This window comes from Rana temporaria, chromosome 9 (assembly GCF_905171775.1).
Source record: "Rana temporaria chromosome 9, aRanTem1.1, whole genome shotgun sequence".
Lineage (NCBI taxonomy): Eukaryota > Metazoa > Chordata > Amphibia > Anura > Ranidae > Rana > Rana temporaria.
In genome coordinates, this window is record NC_053497.1 from 168,390,716 (window position 1) to 168,404,696 (window position 13,981).

A 13,981-nucleotide genomic window follows, 5' to 3' on the forward strand; every position below is an offset into this window, starting at 1 on the left:
TAGGGACTTTGTTACTCTGATCTCCTGGTAGGAAGAAGCAAGAAGCATAACCCTAAGGTCAATGAAGGCTGTGTCCGTCTATGAACTCAGAGAAATGGATTTTACGGTGAGTACAAAAATCCTTTTATTTAACCCCTTCCCGCCTCCCGGCCCTTGAAGGGTTCTAAAAGTGGGTGTTTCGTCAGATTTGGCGACCCGTCAGAATATGTAACGGAACGTCGCCGCCATCTTGCTACAACCCGCACTTCTCCACAGTAAGAGCCGGTTCACACTGGGGCGACTCGTCAGGCGACGCAGCCGCCTGACAAGTCGCGTCCCATTCTAGTGAATAGAACCGTTCTAATAGGAGCGACGCAAGTCGCTCCGACTTAGAAAAAGGTTCTTGTACGACTTCGGGGGCGACCTGCATTGACTTCTATACAGAAGTCATTTTGTAAGTCGCCTTAGATGTCGTCATGTCGCCTGGCCGAGTCGCCCCCGAAGTCGTGCCGCCCCTGTGTGAACCGGCTCTAAGGATACGCTGAGAAGGGGGCAAGCGGACATCTTGTTGCGCCCGCCAGAGTTTTGCATTTCACACTTTATTTATAACAGTAAACGGAGCTTATATGGTATTATAGAGTATTTACAAATACGGTGAACTGTTTACATGTTGAATTATAAAAGCAGTGGCGTTTTGTCAGATTAGCAAACCTGTGAGATCAGCAGGTTTGCCGCTGCTCTGTTTATTGTTAAAAATAAGTGTGAAATTAAATACTCTGTGGGTGTAACAAGATGTTCCGCTTGCCCCCTTCTCAGTATATCCTTAGTGTGGGGTGTAGCAAGATGGCCGCGACGGAATGTAATTTCCATTGCACATTCTGTCGCCTTATCTGTGGAAACACGGCAGTTAAAGGAAGACATTCGGGTCATGTGACCGCTGTGATTGGCTGTAACAGCGGTCACATAATTGGAAAGCTCTCGATCGCTAGTATGTATTGGAAGCTTTCCAGTACCCACCAGCTACCGTGCTGGGAGAAAGTTGTTGGCACGGTAAGTTGTTTGAACTGCTTGCCAACCAGCTGCCGCAGTTATACCGCAGCAGGCCGGCTTTGCTGGGCGAGATCACGTAGCTATATGTCATCTCGCTGAGCAGCCAATAGGGGCGCGCGCGCCGCCGGAGGCTAGCACTCTCGCCCCTGACGCGCGTGCCCGGCGATCGCTCGTTACAGAGCGAGAACCGGGAGCTTTGTGTGTAAACGCACAGCTCCCGGTCCTGTCAGGGGGGGAAATGACCTATCGTCTGTTCATACAATGTAAGAACAGCGATTTGTCATTTCCCTAAGTCAGTCAACCACCCCCCCTCTTCAGTTAGAACACAGCCAGGGAACATGATTAACCCCTTCCCCGCCCCCTAGTGTTAACCCCTTCACTGCCAGTGGCATTTTTATAGTAATCAATGCATTTTTATAGCACTGATCGCTATAAGAATGCCAATGGTCCCAAAAATGTGTCCGAAGTGTCCGCCATAATGTCGCAGTACTGAAAAAAAATTGCTGATCAACGCCATTACTAGGGGAAAAAAAATATTAAGAAAAATGCCATAAAACTATCCCCTATTTTGTAAACGCTATAACTTTAGCGCAAACCAATTAATAAACGCTTATTGTGATTTTTTTTAAACGAAAAATAGGTAGAAAAATACGTATCGCCGTAACTGAGGACAATTTTATTTTTTATATATTTTTGGGGGATATTTATTATAGCAAAAAGTAAAAAATATTCTTTTTTTTTTTTTTTTTCAAAATTGTCGCTCTATTTTTGTTTATAGCCCAAAAACTAAAAACCGCAGAGGTGATCAAATGCCACCAAAAGAAAGCTCTATTTGTGGGGAAAAAAGGACGCCAATTTTGCACGACCGCACAATTGTCAGTTAAAGCGACGCAGTAGCGAATCGCAAAAAGTGGCTTGGTCTTTGACCAGCAATATGGTCCGGGGGTTAAGTGGTTAACAGCTGCTCTGCTCGGTGTTGAGGCCCACCTGCCGAGCGACTGCATATATGTGTGCGGCTGGCGTCAAGGGGTTAACGTAGACCTGTAATTTGTTTTTTACAGCTGATTTAAACACAAAGTTGACATGGTTTGCTAAAGTACTGTGTACCATAAACTATTGCTAAAATACTGACTTCACTTCACTGTATCTCTTTTTTTTTTTTTCGGTTCCTTAACCACTTCCTGACTGCTCTATAGCAGATTTACTGTTACAGGGCGGCCATTGTGTACAGAATCACATTTATATATGCAGGATTATGCACTTCTGAGTGGGGAGCACGCACGCGCTGCTTCTCCTGCGTTTAGTCACAGCAGAAATGGATCAGCGGGTGTGCCCAATGGATATCTGCCAGCACCCACTGAATGGTGATGAGGACGACAGGCCAACTCTATGTAAACAAGGCAGAGCTCTATCCTGTCAGCTGGGAATGCTGTAATATTGTTTCTCTTCTGTTCATGGATGGACACGGCTCCAAATATTCTTGACAGTAGGGTTATGTTCCATCTGTCAGGAGAGGACTAGGCAGACATGTTAAATGGTTAAAAAACATGTACTACAGCAAAGTTGAACAGCACCACCCAAGGGGTTGGCCCTCTGGTCATAACCCTGCAGTCAGCAGCTCAGTTTTTTTTCTGCCTAGCATAGGAGAAGGACCTGGCTCCCTAGGGGCCCATTGGTCCTAGGAGAACTTTATTTTGTTATTTTTTTGATCATGAGGTCTACTATTAACTGCCGGCTGGGTGACAGGCTGGATAATATAGATCCTTGTAGTCTCCCCAGTTCGGCCATCGAGTGTGAGCAGACCTTTAGCTGCGTGCGTGGTTGGCCACAACATACCCCATTACTTCAGGGGTGGCCGGTGAGCTACATGCTCCAGGGCTCACTTATGACCGGGCTACTGCTGTCCGTGTCACAGTGGGCCGTGGCCGACAGCCACTCCCATACTGGTACGGCAGTGGGTCTGTCAGGAACGCTTCCAGCGCTCCCCGCGGGACAGGTAAATAGGATCCTCCGGCCCTGGCAGGATGGAGCAGCTGGGCATTCTTGGGGTGGTTGTTTAGGGGATCTCTCGCCCTCCCTTACCTCTCCCCCCGTCCTTCCCACCTTCTCATGCGTTTCTGGGCCTGCTGTTTTCTGGGGTCCCTGGGGGGGCTCCGGGGTCCTGTGCTGTGTGGGGTGGTCTGCCATTAAGGGGGCCTCCTTCTTTTACCTCAGCATTCACACCATTTTCTTGTAGCCGCACTGTATTTATATCAATTCAGCTGGCGCCCATTTTCTTGTAGTTGCGCTGTTTCTAATGCAGTTGCAGTCGGCAGCCATTTTCTTGTAGCTTGCACTTTTTTTCCATGAGGCAAGCTGCGGCCATTTTGTTGTGGTTTTAACATTGGTTTTGGGCTCTAGCGCTCAAATGGCTCATTCTGTACAGCGCGAATGGCAGATCACCTCAGAGACTCCTCAGGCACTCACTGTGCTGAGTGTTGGTAACGGACCGCAGCGATAAACAGTACCCAGGTCGGGGTGGTGAGTTTCCTCTGGGGTTAACCCCTCTGTCTGTGGCAGGGTGGGTTGTTTCAGATACTTTGACTTGGTCCCTGAGTGGCTGTCAGGTGAGCGGTATGGTGTCAGAGGCTGGCGCTTCTTCCCCAGAGATTCCAGTGATAGCAACTGGTCCCCCAGCACCTGCAGTACAGGTAGACGCTTTGTCGGCGGTCCTGGAATCATTTGTTGCCAGGGTGGAAGCGGTGTGTGGGCATGAGGGGGGTAAAAAGTGCCCCCCCCCCCACCATCATCTGTGGACAGCTCTGATTCAGACTCGGGCCTGGCCGTGGTGCAGAGCCCCTGTTCTGAGGTATCAGAGGACGCAGACCGGGACCTTTCGGACAGTGAGGAGGACTGTCCGGGGCAGTGCCAGAGAAGGTGCTGGTGGGGGCACTTATCACTGCGGTGCGGGAAACCATCAAACCCTCAAACTGGAGGATGCGAGTTGGCGCATCTACTGAGGTGCGGGTCCATTTTGGGTCCCGCAAGTCGACCCGCACTGCCAAGGTTTTTCCTTATCTGTCTTATTTTGATAAATTTATAGACAAGGAATAGGCATGGCCGCAGAAGACCTTTGCGGCCCCAAAACGCATGGCGGTCCGTTACCCTTTTGTGGACCCCCCCGTGTCTAGGTTGAACAAGTTCACCACAATTCCGGTAGAAGGGACCCATGCATTCAAGGACCCTACTGACAGGAGGTCCAAAGCGGTGGCCCGGTCCATGTTCACCATGCAGGGGTCCACATTGCGACGAGTATTGGCCATGGACCTAGTGTCACAGACTCTTAGAGTGGACAAAATTGTTGCACTGCGAGCTGGAGAAGCATTGGGCTTCCCCGGTCTGTGTGGAGTTGGCTGACCAACTGGTGCCTGGCCTTGCGTATATCTGCGATGCAGCTTTGGATACAGCTCCCTTGCTCTCCAGAGCCTCTGTATCTGCTGTGTTACTACGTCGCCTAATTTGGCTAAAATGCTGTTCCGCGAACCAGATTTTCCAGAAGGCTCTGGCAGATTTACCCTTCCAGGGTGAGAGGCTATTTGGAGGTTCGCTGGACGACATTATTAAGAATGCCACTGGGGGTAAGAGTACTTTTTGTCAGTCTGGGCCCGCAGGTAAGTGTTCCCAGGCTGACAAGGGGCCAGCTGAGGGACAAAAGCGTCCATGTATTCCCAAGCAAAACAAGCCTGCGAACAAATCTGCGACAGCATAAAGGTTTGCCCCCGTCCGACTCTCGGGTGGGTGGTCGCCTTCGCAGCTCGATGGACCTCCCTGCTTTCCGACCAGTGGGTGTGCGAAGTGGTTTCATCAGGGTACAAGATGGAATTTATTTTCCCGCCCACCAAACAGATACTTTCCCTCAAATCTTTATCTTCTCTCGATTTGTCAGAATGCCCTATTGGGGGCAGTGCAGGACCTGCTGAGGCATGGGGTAATAGTACCTGTGTCGCTGCCGGGCAGTTTTTAGGGGTTTTACTTCAATCTGTTTGTAGTCCCGAAAAAGGATGGATTCCGTCCAATCCTGGATCTCAAGGCCCTCGATGCCTTTGTGAGGGTACGAAAATTCAGGATGGAATCAATTCGCTCTGTGGTCGCTGCACTCCATCCGGTGGATTTTCTGGTGTCCTTGGACATCGAGGACGCATACTTGCATGTCCCTATATATTCAAAGCACCAGAAATGTATGCGGTTTGCAGTAGGGGCCAGCCACTACCAATTCCCTTTCGGTCTGGCATCGGCACCAAGGGTTTTCACCAAGGTGCTCGCTCCGATTCTGGCCTTGCTGAGACAGCAAAGAATTGCTATCTTGGGCTACTTTGACGACCTCCTGCTCGGAGCCGCTTCGGGTTAAGACTTGGAGGAGGATGTGGTGATCGCTAGTCAGATTTCGGCTGGGTATTGAACCTACAAAAGTCGGTGTTGGTGCAAACTCAACACCTGGAGTACCTGGGGTTAATTCTGGACTCCTCGGAGGCGAGAGTTTACCTCCCCTTAGAGAAGTGCAAACTCTCTTCGGTCGGCGGTGAGGCTGCTGGCATCTCGCAGGTGGTCGACACTGCGCTTCTGCATGCGAGTCCCGGGTCTCATGGTGGCCACCTTCGAGGCGGTACCGTATGCTCAATTCCACACTCGTGTCTTGCAGAAGGAAATCCTGTCCAAATGGGACAAGTCTCTGTTGTCCCTGGATTGTCAGATCCAGGTGGGTCAACTAGTCAGGGCTTCCCTGGTATGGTGGCTGAGATCTCCAGCCCTTCAGTCCGGGAAGTCGTTCCTTCCTTTTCACTGCATACGACGGACAACAGCCTGACCGTCTGGTTAATTGTCGGTTAAACCGACGCAGTGCCAAATCGCAAAAACTGGCCAGGTCATTTATCTGCATAATGGTCCGGGTCTGAAGTGGTTAGACAATAAAAGGTATAGATATATGGTTTATATCCACCCTGAATACAAAGGACAGAATCCATGCCATAAAATAAAATATTGTCTAGAGAAGAAAAAAACATCTTTTATGAAAAAATGCGAGGGCTTTGTCGCCTGTTAGAGCCGGTTCACACAGGGGCAACATGATTTTCAGCACGACTTTGGGAGGCAACTTGAACATGACTTGAGTATGAATCACAACGCGACCCACAACAGAACTTGAAGTCGCCTCGAGGAAGGGGAACTCGATGCCAAATTTTAAATAAAAAACCGTCATGGATTCCCCCTCTAGGAGCATATCGGGTCCTTAGGTCTGGTATGGATTTAAAGGGGAACCCCCTACGCCGAAAAAACGGCGTGGGGGTACCCCAAAATCGATATCAGACCCTGTTTTGGGCACGCAGCCCGGCCGGTCAGGAAAGGGGGTGGGGACGGGCGAGCGCCCCCCCGAGCCATACCAGGCGGCATTCCCTCAACATGGGGGGGGTGCTTTGGGGTGCCCCACCCCATAGCACCTTGTCCCCATGATGATGGGGACAAGGTCCTCTTCCCGACAACCCTGGCCGTTGGTTGTCGGGGTCTGCGGGCGGGGGGCTTATCGGAATTTGGGAGCCCCCTTTAATAAGGGGGGCCCCCAGATCCCGGCCCCCCACCCTATGTGAATGAGTACCCATTCACCTGGTGGTAGAAAAATGTCAATAAAAAAAACTACACAGGTTTTTAAAGTAGTTTATTGGGCATCTCCGGGGGTCTTCTTCCGACTTTGGGGGTCTTCTGACTTCTCCCTTCGCCGTATAGCTATTTTCCAGGTATTGTATCCTGCGGGACTGGGCGTTCCTATTCAGAGACTAAGTGATTGACGTGATGACAAAGGCTTCCAACCGGCACATAATGCGCGTCACCAGTTTCCGAAAGCCAAACGTTGGTGCGCAGGCGCCGTATAGAGCCGACGCGCTTATGCGCCGGGGGGAAGCTTTTGTCATCGCGTCAATCACTTAGTCTCTGAATAGGAACGCCCACTCCCGTGGGATTCAATACCTGGAAAATGGCTATACGGCGGTATGTACAGCGAAAAAAAAAAAAAAGAACCTCCATACTGTACATGTCGGCAGTATGCTGGATGGAATGGTATATACATGTTTTAGGGTGAACCTCCACTTTAAGGTGAAAAAACATGAACCTTTACAACCCCTTTAAGCATAAGCAATGTGCACAAACGGCACATCATCAGATACAAAATATGACTTTCTGTTCTTTTGGAACACCTTATCAGCGTGACCTTGAACCTCGGCTCTCAAAGTAGAACTTTCTCTGAACATTGCACCATGAGAACAACAATTCAGTCCAAGGACTTCTTTCTGCAAAGTAATTCTAGCAAGTGAACCTGTGACTATTCAAATTCTGGATGGACCCTCTGCACACTGCTATATACCCTTTCTACGCCTCGCTGCTCCAAGTGAGCCGGCAAAGCTGCAATCCAATCCAACGATCTGTATAGCAGGGTGCGCACTAGAGGGCGACCGATATGGGTTTTTCTCTGGCCGATGCCGATATTTAGAAATCGGGGCGGCCAATGGGCAAAATATGCCAATTTTTGCGGCCGATATTTTAGGCCGATTTTTATTTTTTGCCAGATGCCACTGATTGGCAGGTGGCACTGGCAGGTAGCACTGGATGGCAATTGCAGGTTTCACAGCCGATAGTGTAACTGTGAAACTGAATGCTCTGTGCAGCGGTGTGTGAAACTGTATAGAGAGAGGAGCTGACAAATTCAGCGTGATGTCGGAGGTGAACGGGAACCGGGGTGGGCAGGACCAAGCGGCTATCCACCCAATGATTGGGCCGTTTAAGAAAGGGGCGGGGCAACATACACGTAGCCGCCCGCCCAGATCCATCCCATTGGCAGGTGTTGGATAGCTGGGTCATGCCCACTCCGTGTCCCATCCACTCCGACATCCAGCCTCTCTCTCTCTCTCCCTCCCCCTCCCCCCCCCCACATACTACGGTTTTGCCAACAGTGTGGAGAAGAGAGGAGGATTCTCCACACTCTGCTGGCAGAGGTGCGGTCAGTGTTCTATCAGCCTAATTTGGATAATAATCGTCCGATTTCTCCAAAATGGCCAAATATCGGTCGACCTCTAGTGCGCACCCCGTCACTGCTGCAGAAATCAGATGGCTGCACTACGACAATTAAACTATTTACTATTCCCACGATTAAATTCATTTTTTATTAAGAAGATCCATAAAAGCATAACATGATGGGCATACAGGCAGGGGAGGAACAGGTTGACGCGTTTCACACGATAGATGCACATCTAACATGTGAAACGCATTAACCTGTTCCTCCCCTGCCTGTATGCCCATCATGTTATGCTTTTATTGATCTTCTTAATAAAAATTTAATTGTATCATTTGTGGGAGTGCAGCCATCTGATTTATTTGTTTATCCTGATAATGCAGTACATGTTTGAAGTTAAAGTTCCGGCCAGAATATGACTTTTAAGATAAAGATACCCCTAGAATACTCATTCCTCATGCAATGTAACAAAGGTATGCTGTAACTATGCCCAGTTTATTTGTGCAGCATTATTTTCTTACTTTGTGAAGTTCCTGCACAGCACGGCCATCTCCAGTGTGGGCATCTGAAGCCACAGTGTCCTCCTTCCTGGATTTCGTGCATGCTGGCTACCCAGCATGCACCTGCTGATCTTGCACATGTGCGGTGCAATCCTGGTCAACTTGCCATGCCAAGCTGACCAACATCTTCCATAGATGCCAATGTTAAATGTTACTCGAGTCGCACCATGCTAAGCTGACCAAAATTTCCATAGATCCCAATGTTAAATATTACGGGAGCAGTGCCATGCCAGGCTTACCAAGATCTCCCAGAGGAGCCAATGCAAAACTGGAAATGACGTCCACAGGCGTGGCTGCTAAAGAAGGAAGTGAAATTTAGATGTAGGTTTTAATCAGGTAACTGAACAAAAAAATAATTTGCAATTAATTTTTTTTTTTTTTTTTTTTATCAATAACAGTTTTATTTAGAAGTTTTCAATACACATATATATGTAGGACCATACACGTAAGCAACATCTAGTGGAGTGGTCATTAACATATTTGACAATCTCCAAAGCTCTATCTGACCAGTTATGTGTCCTCTCACAAGGTAGCGAATAGTTCGTACTGAGCCTTAGCTACATAAACCGGTTAAGTGCAAGGTACGAGATAAACATTTCAGTGCGGCAATTTAATTTTAATGATGCACATTAGTGCTGCATGGCGAGGAGTGAAAAATGTGGGTGGCACTCCGCTTTAATTTGGCCAACTGCGTCAAAGTAATCCCTTTTATGTCCAGTCCTACTCTGCTCTGCCAATGCATATGCTACGGTGGACACCCTGCCAAAATGGGGCATACAGACATGGGGAGGAAGGGGAAAGCTACTTTGTGTCTGTTTGCCCCATGTTGGCATGGTGTCCAGTCCACCGAAGGACTGTCCGTAATAGGGATTACCTTGACACAGTTGGCCATCTTAAACCTGTATTGCAATATGTGTGAACCAAAAATCCCTGTTGCAAAGCTTGCTAGAAAGGGTATATAGCAATGTGCAGAGGGTTCATCCAGAATTTCTGGTAGGGTTGCACCGATACCAGTTCTCCGATGCTTGATACCTGGGCAGTCAGCGGTGGGGGATTTACATGCACCAATCTCCCTGTATTGATTTCAATAAAGCAGGGTTTGACAAATTTGCTTGGAATCTAGGAGCCAGCTAAAAAAGTTAGGAGCCAGAAAACGCACCCCGTCCCGCCAAGCTCGCGCACAGAAGCGAACACATACGTGAGCAGCACCCGCATATGTAAACGGTGTTTAAACCACACATGTGAAGTATCGCCGCGATTGGTAGAGCGAGAGCAATAATTCTAGCCCTAGACCTCCTCTGTAACTCAAAACATGCAACCTGTAGATTTTTTTTAAACGTCGCCTATGAAGATTTTAAAGGGTAAAAATTTGTCGGCATTCCACGAGCGGACGCAATTTTGAAGCATGACATGTTGGGTATGAATTTACTCAGTGTAACATTATCTTTCATAATATAAAAAAAAATGGGGATAACTTTACTGTTGTCTTATTTTTTAATTAAAAAAAGTGTAATTTTTTCCCAAAAAAGTGGGCTTGTAAGACCGCTGCGCAAATACGGCGTGACAAAGTATTGCAACAATCGCCATTTTATTCTCTAGGGTGTTAGGATAAAAAATATATATAATGTTTGGGGGTTCTAATTAGAGGGAAAAAGATGGCAGTGAAAATAGTGAAAAATTACATTAGAACTGCTGTTTAACTTGTAATGCTTAACTTGTAATACCAACGGCTCACCACCAGGTGGCGCCAGCTCACAAATTCTCTAGTCGCCCTGGCGACCGGGATTTGTCGAGCCCTGCAATAAAGCAGCCAACAGCCGCTTTGAGCACAGGTATATATTGATTCTGTTTATTATATAAAGGCCCTAATATTAGCAAAAGGAGAAACTTGGATACCTACCCTACCTTGTGTGTAAGTAGGGCACACCAATAGCCACATATGGATGTAACCAGGACTTTAAAATTTTGTATTGAATGAATGAATGAATGAAAAAATTTATATAGCGCGGCACATGCGAACTGAATCGCCTCTGGGCGCTGGTTGTTTGTGTCTCATGCCTTCAGAAAAGCAGGGTTTTGATCTGCTTTCTGAAAGACAGGTGGTTTTGCTCCAACCGAATGCTGGTTGGTAAAGCATTCCAAAGCCTGGGGCCCTGGAAAGCAAACCTTCTTTCTCCTTTGGACTTGTATTTGGTTTTAGGAACCTTGACCAGATTTTGGTCGGTGGAACGCAGAATGCGGTTGCAATTGTGCGGTTTGATCTTGTCGCATAGATATCTAGGAGCCTTCCCATGGATGCACTTATGTGTCAGGCAGAGTGCTTTGAATGCAATTCTGTCTTTCACTGGCAACCAGTGAAGGGATCTCAGTGAAGGTGAGATTGATTCCCAAGATTTTTTCCCAGTCACCAGTCTAGCGGCCGTATTCTGTACGACTTGAAGACGAGCGATTTGGTACTTGGGGAGCCCGAGGTAAAGGGCATTTGCATAGTCCAGTCTGGAATTCACGATTGTTCCCACCACGACTGCTACGTCTTCTTTGGGGATAAATGGAATAAGTCTGCGTAGTAGGCGCATCAAATGGTGCGCCCTGCTGACTACTGACCCTATTTGTGCGTCCATTGTCATGAAGGTGTCAAACGTGACTCCTAGACTTTTGACTTTGGAGCTAGGGGCGATGATTTGTCCCAGAATGGGCGATGGTGTCCAGTTTGTTGCAGGTTGTCTCTTCCGACTGGCATCGAACATAAAGAGTTCTGTTTTAGCGCTATTGAGTTTGAGATAACTCTTAGTCATCCAGTTTTCTATTGAAGAGAGACATTTCTCTAATCTGAGATGATGATCCTTTTTGTGGCAGATGCGAAAATACAACTGCGTGTCGTCTGCATAAGAGTGATAGAGTAGTTCTTGGCTACTGATAATATCAAAGAGAGGACGAAGATAGATATTAAACAGCACCGGTGATAGGGGGGATCCTTGGGGGACCCCACATGGCACCGTGCGTTTTTCTGACGTGAAAGATCCCAGTTTCACTGTTTGTGATCGGTTTCCAAGAAAAGAGGAGAACCATGGTAAGGCATCTTCTGTGACTGCGGCGACTTCTGTTAGTCGTCTCAGTAGCAATTTATGGTCTACTGTGTCGAAGGCTGCGCTTAGGTCCAGCAGAACCAGGAGACACGATTCTCCTTCGTCTGCGGCCTCGAGCGCGTCGTCCCATATTTTCAGTAAGGCCGTTTCTGTCCCGTGTCCGGGACGGAACCCGGATTGAAATGGATCAAGTAGGTTGTGGGTATCCAGATGCTGTTGCAGCTGATTTACCACCACTTTCTCCATTATCTTGGACAGAGCATTTAGACCTGTTATGGGACGGCGGTGAGTTGGGTCCATAGGATCCAAATTAGGTTTTTTCAAGATCGGCAGGATTGTGCCCTCTTTCAGCAGGGAAGGCACTATGCCTTCCTTAAATGACTGATTTATAAGCTGTGTGATTGGAGGCGCCAGGATGTCGGCACATTCCTTCAGTAGCTTGGTGGGAATGATGTCATTGGGTGCTGTGCTGTTCCGCAACGCACCAATGAATTTTTTGGTGGTATCGATGGAGATGGGTTCCAGAGTGAACTTAGTTGATTGTAGAGGCTTTCTGTCGGTGTTTTGTAGTTGATTGAAGAGGGGGCTGAGTGGAGTATTGTTTTGCCGAATACTTACCCGAATTTTTTCAATTTTGTTGATGAAGAAATCCGATAGTTCATTGCAGAACTCTTGGGTGTCTGAAGTGGGGACTTCAAGACATCCCGGATTCATGGTCTGGGTGACCATCCTGAAGAGTTCGCGTGGGCGATTCATTGCGCTGTTAATCACCATGGAAAAGTGAAGTTTTTTGGCTTTGAAAATTTCCTTGTGATATCGTGTTACTGCTTTGTAGAAGTTGAGGCGGTCTTCTGAAGGACTTCTTTTCCAGGCGGCTTCCGCCCTTCTGCGCTCTTGCTTCAATAGCGACAGCTGGTTATTGAACCAGCTGGACTTTTTTGCCCGGCTACGGACTTTGCGCTTTGGTGCTGCTAAGTCGGCTGACTGTAGCAGAGCTGCATTTATGGCATCCAATGTATCTGAGGCTGCTAGCTGAGGAGGAATAACCCCAATTCGGTTTCCCAGGGTAGATCTGAAGAGTTCCGAGTGGAGCTTCTTCTGAGATCTAGCCCAGTGTATTGTCACCGGCTTGGGTACTTTCATAACTAGTGGAATTCTGGGAATTATGAAGCTAATTGCATGGTGGTCTGTCCATGGCAAAGGTTCATTACCCACAATGTTTATTTTCAGATTTTGTCTGAAAATTAGGTCGAGTGTGTGACCTGAAGCATGCGTGGGTCCGCATATAAGTTGCTGGAGTCCTAACCCTTCCAGGTGGTTGATGCAGGCCTCCGCGATGGGATCCTGTGAGGAGTTGGCCCACAGATTGAAATCCCCGAGCAGCAAAAGATGATTGCTGTTAAGGGAGTAAGTGGATATGAACTCCGTTAATGCTGGAAGCAACTGCGATTTGGGCCCAGGGGGCCTATAGCAGAGGAGAATGTGAACGGTCTCCTGGGAGTGAGCTTGAAGTTGAAGCGTAAGGGTTTCCATAAAAGGTAGAGGATTTTGAAGGACTGGTTTAGTGATTGCAATATGAGACTTATGAATCACCGCCAGGCCTCCTCCTCTTTGCCCTATTCTATTTTCCGTTAAGATGCGATAATTTGCTGGTACCAGTTCTCCGAGAATGGTGTTGCAGTCGTCTGACAGCCAACTTTCTGTAATAAAGAGGCAGTCTAGATCGTTTTGTAGTAAGAAATCATGGATTTCTGATCGGTGTTTAACTGCCGATCTAGTGTTAAGCAACGCACATGATATGTGCTTGAGCTGTGTTGAATGGTTGAAATTTTTGATGATCGATCGACGATCGAATCTCAAAAGTTGATCTGATTTTAAGGCTTTTGTGGTGACGGCAGGTAATATTGTTGCGAATTGTCTCAGACCCCAAATGGTTTCTGCAGAGTATCGCAATTTAACCATTGTTGCCAGTCACCGTGGGCGGGGGTGCGAGTGTTGGGTGAGAGAGGATTCGTAGAATCCTTGCTCGAGGGAATTTTTGGTCCAGAGGAAGGCAAAAAAAACCTGGGCAAGCTGGCCAATGTGCTGCGGCAGGGAAAAAAATTCCTTCCTGATCCCTGAAGGCGATCGGATCAAACCCTGGATCAAAGACTGAAGGCTATGGAGGGGAAAAAGGGGGGGATGCTGGGTGTCACTGCTGCTGGGGTGTACCAAAATGGCCGCCAGGCAAAGCACAGGACCCAGGCTGGGGGGGGGCTGTCAGCTTGGTAAAA

General features: G+C 48.0%; 1 protein-coding gene across 2 annotated transcripts in view; it reads left to right on the plus strand.

Annotated features, from left to right (window-relative positions):
* DAXX (death domain associated protein) overlaps positions 1-13,981 on the plus strand; it is a 69,690-nt gene that overhangs the window by 20,988 nt on the left and 34,721 nt on the right. The gene's annotated exons all lie outside the window — the stretch shown is intronic.